At 46.3% G+C, this 9,791-nt stretch overlaps 2 non-coding genes across 2 annotated transcripts; one reads left to right on the top strand and one right to left on the bottom strand.

Moving 5' to 3' along the window:
• The first annotated feature begins 3,155 nt into the window (after nt 1–3,155).
• Nucleotides 3,156–3,319, top strand: LOC147087527 (U1 spliceosomal RNA). The gene has a single exon (XR_015075555.1). It is a non-coding gene; the product is annotated as a U1 spliceosomal RNA (small nuclear RNA).
• Nucleotides 3,320–7,090: 3,771 nt separating this feature from the next.
• Nucleotides 7,091–7,163, bottom strand: trnac-gca (transfer RNA cysteine (anticodon GCA)). Its single transcript has one exon. It is a non-coding gene; the product is annotated as a tRNA-Cys (tRNA).
• Nucleotides 7,164–9,791: the final 2,628 nt, after the last annotated feature.

Raw genomic sequence — 9,791 nt, forward strand, 5'->3', positions numbered from 1 at the left:
AATTGTTTGTCCAGTCTCGGACGTCCAAATGTATGCCTTTCCAAACGAATTTGCGGGACAGTAGCCGTTGAGAAGCCCGCATCCCCGGGTGAGATAACCCGTGGATTGCCTGGAATACTTTCTTGTGCCATTCGACAGTGAACGGGCGGCCTTCTAGGGGGAAACGGAAATGCCTGATGTCCAAAAACAGGGCTAGCAGCTCTCTGTCAAAAGTGCTATACTTTTGCTCGTTCGTGTGCAGTTGATTGCCATCCCCCGTTGACCCATTGCTCCTGAACTGCTCTGATGGTGTAGTCGGATGCATCCGTAGTGAGGGCAACCATCGCTCCCGGAAGTGGATGTGCCAGCATAGTTGCATCTGCCAATGCCGCCTTTGTATCGCGGAATGCCTGGTCCATTTGCTGTGTCCAAGTGAGAACATCCTTGCCCGCCTTTCCCTTTAGTGCTTCGTACAGCGGTTGCATCAACCGGGCTGCTCTGGGGACGAAACGATGATAAAAATTTACCATCCCCAAGAGCTCTTGCAGGTATTTGACCGTGCGAGGGTGCGGGAATGCGGTAACTGCCTCTACCTTGGTGGCTAGTGGGACGGCGCCTTCTGGGGTAATCCTGTGTCCCAGGAAATCAATGCAGGATACTCCGAACGTGCATTTGGCCGGATTGACAATAAGGCCGTGTTGGCTGAGTAGGGCGAAAAGTGTACGTAAATGGGCCATGTGAGCTGTCGAATCCTTACTGGCTATTAGGATGTCATCCAAATAGACAAAAATGAAGGGTAGGTCCCGTAATACAGAGTCCATCAAACGCTGGAATGCTTGAGCTGCATTTTTCTGACCGAATGGCATGCGGAGGAACTGAAAAAGGCCGAACGGAGTGATGACTGCCGTTTTGGGGATGGCTGGAGGGTGCACCGGAACTTGGTGATATCCACGAACGAGGTCCACTTTAGAAAATATAGCGTTTCCAGCCAGATGAGCCGAAAAATCTTGGATTTGGGGAATAGGGTACCTGTCCGGTGTCGTGGCTTTGTTTAAGCGTCTGTAATCCCCGCAAGGTCGCCATCCGCCACCTGGTTTGGGTACTATGTGCAGTGGGGAAGACCAAGGGCTGTCCGAACGCCGGATGATCCCGAGGCGCTCCATGGTCTGGAACTCATCCTTTGCGGCTGCCAGCTTGCTGGCTTCTAATCACCGCGCCCGAGCGTAAACTGGTGCTCCGGTCATGGTGATATGGTGCTCCACCCTGTGCCAAGTGCTTGTAGGCAAGAAAGTGGGCATGGTGAGCTCCGGGAATTCACCGTGCAGGCGCGTAAAGCCGTCTTGCGATGGAACAGCGCAGGCCACCGACCAGGACACGGCTTTGCTGCAGTGGCAGGGCACTGCATGGAAAGTGGACGCATTAATGAGTCGGCAGTGTTGGACGTCGACCAGCAGACCGTTGGCGCAGAAAAATCGGCCCCCAGGATGGCCTGTGAGACCTTGGCTGTTATAAAGTCGCAGACAAAACATTGACCGGCGAAGGTTAAGTTTACCATCCGTTTCCCGAACATACGCATGGCAGTGCCATTAACTGCCACGAGGGAAGGCCCGTGGCTGCCAGATAGTGGGTCCAGCTTTGAAGCCGGGAGGATGCTGCACTGTGAACCAGTGTCGCACAGGAATCGGCGGCCTGTGACGGAATCCGTAACATATATGAGTTTGCCTGCTGAGCCCGCCGCCATAGCTAACTTGCTATGCTTTTCAGACCTTGTCATCCGTCCGGGAGGACGCGGGGTTGTTGGAGGTTTTTTTTGTATTCTTGAGGGAAACTGCAAGGCGGCCAGCAACATCGAGCTTTGGCGCCAAAACGGGCGTGGTATGTGCACCATCCTGCCGGGGGCGGGCTGGTTTTCTCTCGCGTGGGGGAAAGGGGCCTCGCGGCTGCACAACATTGCTGAGTGACAGTAAAATTCTTGCCTGCCTCTGCAGCGAGTTCAGGACCGTCTGTGGCAAACGGGCTTTAAGCGCTTCGTACTTGCCCTCCTCCGGTGGGCTTCCAAGGATGCTGATGACCCGCGAGGCCGTGGCACTGTCGAGAGCGGCAACCACGTAATAATAACGGGTCGCATCCGCTGTGACCTCCTGGAGAGCGAACTGTGCTTCTGCCTGGATAAACCATGCTGCTGACTGCTGTTCCCAGAACTGCGGCAGTTTAAGGGCGATGGCTTTCGTGTTCATCCTCGACGAAAGTTGTCTGACGAGATCGGGGTCACCAATGTAGGAACGGAGGATCCTATCTGAATAAAGGTATTCGACTCGATGAATCAAATCAACAGGTTTTAATGAACAACGAAGTTAGCAGGGAAACTACAGGAAACGGGGCATTATTCGAAGAACCAGTGCCGGATTGCGACAGAAGCGGCGTCTTGGGCGAGGCTGAAACGGTAGTCAGGGGTGCAGGCGTCATGACGTCATCACGTGGAGTGCAGGAAAACACAATACAGTACAGTTAACAGGCAGTTTAAAGGTGCAGTCCGCGGTTGCACTATACTGTAGTTAAAGGGATTATTACCAATTGTTCTGAGACCCTTGGTGGCTCTGCCACAATAGCACCTTTAACGTAGTAAAAACATCCCAAGACACTTCACAGGACTGTTATGAAACAACAATGAGAAACCCGCTTATACAAAAGAAGGCAGGTTTATTGGTGAAATATTTCAACCACAGTGAATGAATGTGATAAGTGATGAAGACTTGATGGTCCAGAACCTCACTATGTCCCGATCGGTCTTTATGGGCAAAATTTGAAAATTGTTTTTTCAAACGCATCAGATGCCAATTTATTTTTCATATGAAGATATGACAAATATTTACTTCAGATGCAAAACATATCAGGAGAGATTTATTTCCAGAGAACAATCCGTGGCCTGAAGGAAAGTTACTGAGGGAGCGTTCCTTTCCTTTTAAGGGCAATATGCAAATATGCATGTCCAGCTCTTTTTATTGCAGCGTTTTGTCAAAGGGTATATCATTATATATTGCAATATTTTAGCAGAATTGACATGAGAAAACAGCAGCACTTTCTGAATGAAGGGGAGTTTTGATTATAAAAATGAGTCGTTGGGACGGTAAGTGGCAGTGAATGATGTGGCGAGGCAATGTGTGCCGATGAAAAGCGTATTTACCTGGCAGCAGAAAAACCATGATTATGAAGGTGGTTTTTCTAGGCCGAGGCTAGCCCATTGCACTTTGGTTGTGCTGATGCCTGCGATGTCTATAAATGTGGGATACTCGACTGCAAAATTTGTGGTAGTGCGGGACTGCGTTTGTGCTATTCTCCTGGCTTTACAATTAAAGTTAGATTTTTCAACTAACCTCTCAAATGTACTGTTATTTTGCTTTAAATCCTAACTTTTCTTTGTTCCCGACAGAGGGAACTGCGATGCAAAACGGCCTTTCTCCAAATCACAGCCTATTCAGATCCACTCATAAGCGATTTCCAAAGCTCACATTTCACTTCCTCTCTATGCTCACATTTATATTCATTCTTACAACTAAGAAATTAAATATTTTGCACAAAAAATTTCAAATTATTCACTCTTACAATTCCACACCGCGTACAACCAGACTTTCAAAGCTGCATGCCAACTCTGCACTTTGGCAAAACGTTTAACGTTGTTAACTGCAGAAACAATGATACAGCACAGAACCAGTTCATTCGGCCCAACGTACCTCTGCTGGCTCTTTCAAAGGGCTATCCAATTAATCATACTCCTCTGTTCTTTCATCAAATCACTGCAAATATTTTGCCTTAAAATTATATCCAAATTATCTTTTCAACATTACTATTCAATTTGCTTGCACCACCCTTTCATGCAGTGCATTCCAGGCACTCACAACAATTTGCTGCATCACCTTTCTTTTGCCTCCTCGAGGGGTAGGCAGGGTGAGGAGGCGCATCATCCTACTGGCTGTTTTGCAAATTTTCTTAAATATGTGTCCCCTGAAACTGACACTGGAAACAGTTTCTCCTTATTGACTTGTTATCTTGTATTTATATAGAACGTTTAACGTAGTAAAACGTCCCAAGGCAGTCCACAGGAGCGTTATCAAACACATTTTCACACCCTGCCGCACAAGTAGATATTAGGACATAAAAACCGAAAATGCTGGAAATACTCAGCAGGTCAGGCAGCATTTGTGGAGAGAGACTAACAGTGTTAACTTTTCAGGTCGATGACCCTTCGTCAGAACTGTAACAGTGATTAATTCACTGCCACTTCTCTTCTAAGAATGCCCACCTTTGTAACGTTCTGCCCTCTCTCCAACAACTCTGTTACACTCTACACAGATGCTGCCTGACTTGCTGAGTATTTGCAGCATTTTCGGTTTTTATTTCAGATTTCCAGCACCCACAGTATTTTGCTTTTGCATTTGAGATATTAGGACAGATGACCAAAAGCTTGGTCGAAAAGGTAGGCTTTAATGTGCGTCTTAATGCAGGAGACAGAGAGACGTGGTGCAGTTTCATGAGGGAATTCCAGAGTTTAGGTCCTAGGCAGCTGAAAGCACGCCCGTCAATGGTGGAGCAAATAGAATAGGAATACGCAAGAGGCCCGAATAGCAGGAGCGCAGAGGTCAAAGGCAACATGAGGAAAAAATATTTATGTAGTGTGTGGACTGCATCTGGATTTTACTGCCTGAAAGCGTGCTGGAGGCAGTTTCAAATGCGGCTTTCAAAAGGGAATTGTATATGGACCTGAAAGGAAAACAAATACAGGGCTATGGGGAGAGGATGGGGGAGTGGGACTGGCAGAACTGCACTTTCAGAGAGATGGCACGGGCTCGACAGGACGAATGGGCTCCTTCTGTGCTGCAACCATTCTATTGTATGATCTCGGAGAGTTGTAGGCAGTGGTCCCTCTAATTTGTCTTTTGTCCCACACGGCCACATCAGCGGGCTGTGCGGCCTATTCAAATTCTGCACGTGCATATTTTTCCTATTTAAAAGCCAGCTCACTGGATGCACGAGATCTGCAGCATACTGCATTTACGCGTGGCCTTGAAGTTCGTATTGGTTGTGGTGTGCATTGGTTGGAGCTTGCAGTGAAAGGGAGGGGCGAGCCCGTGGAGAGATTGGAAAACAAGAGAATTTTAAAGTCGAGGCTTTACTGGACCGTGACCCAAAGCAGGTCATCGAGCACACGGGGTGATGGATGAACGAGACTTGGTGCGAGTTACGATACGGGCAGCAGGGTTTGTGGAGAAGTAACCCTTTCCTGTTACTTGTTTATTTATTGATGAATGTGTGTGGTTAGAACCATGTGGCCTCTTGAACCATAAAAATCTATTGATCACAGCCTTGAATATACTCAAACACTCAGCATTCACAGCCCGCTGGGGCAGAGAATTCCAAAGATGCACAACCCTCTGAGTGAAGAATTTCCTCCTCATCTCGGTCTTAAATGGACTACCCCTTATCCTGAGAGTATGCCCCCTAGTTCTAGACACTCCAGCCAAAGGAAACAACCTCTCAGCATCTACCTTTTCAATCCCTTTCAGAATCTTGTCTGGTTCAATGAGATCACCTCTCATTCTTCTAAACTCCCGAGAGTATAGACCCATCTCTCATCATCGGATAGACCTGTCGTGTTGCTTGCAAAGGAAAATGCCACGGTTCTTAGCAGGTCCTGGTGATATTCCCTGCTACAGAACATCATTTTGATTAAAAGCAGGATTGAAACGGATCAGGAGAATCCTTACTGGAAGCACTGACCATGCTGGAGGAAGTCAGGATTGCTGCACTGTTGGCTCGAATACTTCAATAGTTCCGGTGTCTCCCTTACATATAACAAAATTAAGGAACATTTATTTTCCACCTCCTTCTCTAAGCTCTTAATGTGGCTTATCCTTATATCATTTTATTACTATTATTATACTGAATGATCCTACTGAAATGAGTGAGAAAGATTGCAAACAGCAATAACAACTTGTATTTATATAGCGCCTTTAACGTAGTAAAGACGTCCCAATACACTTCACAGGACTATTATAAGAAGCAAAATTTGAAATCCGCCTAAGCAATAGAAGGTAGGTTTACTGGTGAATTATTTCAACCACAGTGAGTGAATGTGACAAGTGATGAAGACTTGATGGGCCAGAACCTCACTATGTCTCTATCAGTCTTTATTGGCAAAACTTGAAAATTGCTTTTCAAACAAATCAGATTTTGAATTATTGTTCGTATGAAGCTATGACGAACATTTATTTCTGATGCAATAAATAAAAGGAGAGATTTATTTCCAAAAAACTTTCTGTGGCCTGAAGAAAAGTTAATGAGGCAGCGTTCGTTTCCTTTTAAGGGCAATATGCAAATATGCATGACCGGCTCTATATTATTGCAGATTTTTGTCAAAGTTTATATCATTATATATTGCAATATTTTAGCAGAATCGACATGAGAAAACAGCAGCACTTTCTGTGTTCTGGACTTGTTAGGTGTAGGTAGCAACCCTAGTGGTTGTTATTGTATAGCAGCGTGTTATTTGACCTTCTTCCTGTCTGCATCGGAAGTAATATACGAGGAAGTGGTTTCTCAGTTGTGAACAAGGCAGCTTGTTTTCTATGCTCCTCCATCCTTCCTTATATTCTAGGCAAGACGCAATGTCTGTCAGTATCCTTGTTTGGTAACATAATAACTACCTTGTCGGTGTAGTATTTTGACAATACTTTGTCAATAAGAAGTTTATTAGCTGCTAGCTACTGAGGGTTAGCTTCAGTGCTATTTACTTATACAGTTACCTAATTACCTGTGTTGAGCAGTATTTTCTGTTTTCATAAACATTTTTTTGCATCTTATGTAACATCTAATGTAGAGTACTTACCTCTGTGTTCAAAACATACGTTGTCTTTGTTTACAATTTCACACTTTTATTCAAGTAAAGCTTCAAAGCAACACCCTGTTTCAAATAACGCAGTGGGCGGCTGGAGCCGGATCGAGCGGGTCTGAAGTGGGTTCACTCCCATTCCTTTAGGAGATGCGGGACGACGAGTGAAAAATCTCTCCTGATTTGCTCCTCCATTCTCGAAGGAGACAAAAAGTAACTAAAACATGCTGAAACCCGGGATCGAAGCAGGGGCCATTAAATTTGCAGTCGAACGCTCTCCCAATTGAACTATTTCAGCTTCACAGCAAATTCGATGTTGTGTCATTCTTTTGGACGTTTTTCTAACCCCGGGTGGAATTGCTCCTCCCTCTCATTCCTCACTCCGGTCAACGTGACCCGACTTGATCTCGGAGTTCAGGTTGTGTAAATGTAAAACTGGGGCGTTGATAAGGATACATAGGTGACACAGCAGGTGCATCCTCACCATATTGGAAACAGCGTGCCTGATACGCGACTCCCAAAACAAGCGCTCTACTCGGAGCTCCAGCATGGCAAGAGAGCCCCAGGTGGGCAGAAGAAACATTTCAATGACACCCTCAAAGCCTCCTTGAGAAAGTGTCACATCCCCTCCGACATCTGGGCATCCCTGGCCCAAGATCGCACAAAGTGGAAGAGAAGCAGCCGGAAATGCTCCGGACACCTCGACTTTCTTCGCCGGGAGCAAGCAGAAGCTAAGTGCAGGCAGTTCAAGCAGCGCACGTCAACCCAAGCACTCCACCCACCTGCCCTTTCAATCACCGTCTGCCCCACCTGTGCCAGAGACTGTAGGTCCCGTATTGTATGCATTAGTCACCTGTGAACTAAATTTTAACGTGGAAGCAAGTCACCCTCGGTTCCGAGGGACTGCCTAAGAACACAGCTTGAAATGCACTGAAGTGTTCAAATCAAGTTACAGAACTCAACACATGTGTAAAATTTCCTGTACTTTTCTCGGCACTGATGGGTTGTGAAGGGAGAGACGGGCCGAAGTCTCACTGACCCGCACTGATCACGAGCCAAGCTGAAATGATGTCAAATTCAATCTTCAGCAATTATGGAGCTGAGCCCCACACAGAACTGAAAATGCCCAGGTTCCATCACCGGCCTGTGGTCTCTTAGTTCCTCAGTTAGTGGGCTACTGAGCAATACGGGAATGACTCAGGCCTAATGAATATCTTAATGCTCAGTTTAAGTTATCACTGCCCACGGCCCAGACAAACTCTGATTCCAGTCTTGCACACGTTGCTCAGGTTCAAATGTTGCATTTTTCACACTGGCAAGTAATTGATTGATAGCCGTGCCCTTGATAAGTGAGCCAGCAGATGTATCGAAGACTGATAATAACCGTGACTGTCCCGGACACTTTGAGGTGCAGTTAACTGTTGGCAACATTGAAAGTGTCAATCAGCCAGTGTAAATCTTGACCGAAAGGGCTAATCATTTCCTGCTGACTTTGAAACAGCACGCATTTTACAGAAATCAAGGAAGTGTATTTTTTATCGCTGTATAAAGAATGATGTTGAGCAGCGGTGTGGAAAGTTGAAAGGTTGATCAGGAGCAAGCATTGCTTCACACGTGTGCTTTGATTGGTGGTATTTCAAACAGCCCCAAAACACACTGTCCACTGACAGGTGAGATCACAAAGGACATGTTCGTGAAAGCACAGCACCAAGGGCGGGTAGGCATCCACTTGGAATCTATTTCCATCTGTGCTTTTCTCAGAGACAAAGACACACGGTCAGAGAGAAGCCCTCGGGGTTTTGAATACTCACCACTATAATATCACGTACAATGTAGAGGAAATGGCTATGCAGTGCTTGAGACAAAGACTCAAACACGCACACAAACACAGGTGTGTGCTCTCTTTATATGGGTATGTCTCAGATATCAATCTGAGTGTCATGGATTCCTACAGGCTTGCAGCACAGTGGGAGGCGATTCGGCCAAACGTGTCAGTGCTGTCTCATTGAAAGAGCAGTCGTGCTTATTCCCGCTGTTATCTCATTTTGTCTGTCCTCTCAGCCCTCCTCAGTGCCCCCCACAAAAGGCAAACAGACGGAGAAGAATATACTAACGAGAAATTGTTGCAGGAAGTTGTTATACATTTCTTCATATGCCAGTACATCTTTTAAATTATTTTAGTTAATTTTTTTCTGTTCAACTTTTTCAGTGAGCATTTTAATTAGATGCGCACAGGTCTAAAATTGTGGCTGTTAAACAGCCTCCCCATCAGGGAGTTGAACCGTGGTCTCCCACGTGACAAGTGGGGATACTCACCACAGTACAAACGGGGAACTGGATGATGCCGAGCCTGTCAGAGCAAGAATCGACCGGTGAACAGAGGGACAAAGCAGCAGAAAGGACAGAAATAAGAATAAGAACAGAATAAATAGGAGCAGGAGTGGGCCATCGGCCCCTCGAGCCTGACCTGCCAATCAATAAGATCATGGCTGGTCAGATTTTCGACTCAAAGCCACTTTCCCGCCCGCTCCCCATTACCCTTGACACCCTTGTAGTGCTGACATATGTCTATCTGTGCCTTGAATATAATCAATGACTCCGCCCCCACAGCTCACTGTGGTAGAAGATTCCAAGGATTCACGAACCTCTGAGAGAAGAAATTCCTCTCATCTCCGTTTTAAATGGGCAACCCCTGTTCCTGAAACGTTGCCGCCTGGTTCTAGATTCCCACAGGAGGGAAACATCCTCCCTGCATCTGCCCTGTCAAGCCCCCTCGGAATCATATACAGAGACAAAGAGGAAGTCAGAGACAAAGATAGACATAGAGAACGAGAGCCTCAGTTTGACGTCTTACAGAGTGGTCCGAGGGATAAGGGACTTCAGTTATGAGAGTCTGGAGAAGTTGGGATTCTTTTCCTCAGAAGGA

The sequence above is a fragment of the Somniosus microcephalus genome, unplaced genomic scaffold (assembly GCF_052327205.1).
Source record: "Somniosus microcephalus isolate GS21.2 unplaced genomic scaffold, FLI_Smic_1.0 unresolved_chr5, whole genome shotgun sequence".
NCBI classification, from domain to species: Eukaryota; Metazoa; Chordata; class Chondrichthyes; order Squaliformes; family Somniosidae; genus Somniosus; species Somniosus microcephalus.